This window comes from Frankliniella occidentalis, unplaced genomic scaffold, assembly GCF_000697945.3.
Source record: "Frankliniella occidentalis isolate FOCC.00 unplaced genomic scaffold, Focc_3.1 Scaffold71, whole genome shotgun sequence".
In the NCBI taxonomy this organism is placed as follows: domain Eukaryota; kingdom Metazoa; phylum Arthropoda; class Insecta; order Thysanoptera; family Thripidae; genus Frankliniella; species Frankliniella occidentalis.
Window position 1 is genome coordinate 330,987 of NW_026267201.1, and position 1,199 is coordinate 332,185.

Consider the following 1,199-nt stretch of genomic DNA (forward strand, 5'->3'; position numbering starts at 1 on the left):
CCCCCCCCCCCACACACACACACATCTCTCTTTACTCCACGACTCCACGTGTGCTAGCCCGCGTGCACGTGGTGGCCGTTGGCCTTCCCGCCTCTCCACTCCACTGGCTCCACCCCGACACCACCGACACCACCGTGTCTACTATCAGTCTATTATCACTGCTCGTCCTTCTTGTTGATAAGGTCACGCATCTTGTCCCGGAGCCATGTCTAGGTGGAGGGATTATCTTTCCCTCCCCCGACGAAATCGAGTCCTAGTCTACCTGGTAATCCTTGTCCCCCAAATGATAAGCGCTGCGGCGGGCATGCGGGGAGAAAAGTTCACCCAGAAAACTATGTTCTTGATTTTTTTTCTGTGTTCTTAAATGTGAGAGAACATTTGTTATTGTTGGATGGTAGGCTCTAAGATGTTCTGGATTGATTTATATCTTAGTTGTCGAGGACTTCGGATAAAACATACGAGTTGATGTTAGCTATTTAATAGTGCGAGTCAGACTGATCTTACTATGGGGGATGTGTGAGAATATGGATAGGATGAGTGGATAAAATTCAACAGTTATGCTCGGTATAAAGCTGCGAAATATTCCTTGTAACAAGTATTTTGTCTTAAAACAAGAACATTATGTTCTTCAAAATGTGAGACCATGGAAAAGACAAGTACATAATTATTTCGTGCACCCCCTCTCCCCCACCAGCACGATTTTGCAACGGTGCAATTAAACCTCAAGGACCATCCTCTTAAGCTCGGTGTCGGGCGCCAAAATTTCCTCCTCCACCTCTTCCTAGAATCGAGGATATGGCAGAAACCAGGTACGCGCATGTGACACAATAAGCAGCCGATAAAAAGGAAGGTGCGAGCACAGTGCTACAGAGAGGGTGACCTCAGGAGCACCGGTTATCTGACTTAATGACACGAAACGTACGTTCGGACTAGGATCGCGCAATTGTTCTCTAGATTCGCACCAATATCAAAATAGGCGAGGCGCTGAGAGTATTTCTCACACTGCCGCTGTCTTAATTGCACGGTCAATCCCTGGCGCTGTAAACCTTTCACCGTAGCTGCGACACCTCTGTCCACACGGCCGCTGCGTCTAACAAGAGCTCTCTCGTTATCACGAGCTCCTTGTCCATGGCACGCGCGCACCCGCGCGTTTATCAACAGACAGACGCATATTTCGCCAGCGCTTCCGCATCGGCGGC

At 49.0% G+C, this 1,199-nt stretch overlaps 1 protein-coding gene across 3 annotated transcripts in view; it reads left to right on the plus strand.

The window, feature by feature from the left end:
* LOC113217472 (polyhomeotic-proximal chromatin protein) overlaps positions 1–1,199 on the plus strand; it is a 21,064-nt gene that overhangs the window by 5,940 nt on the left and 13,925 nt on the right. The window lies entirely within an intron of this gene.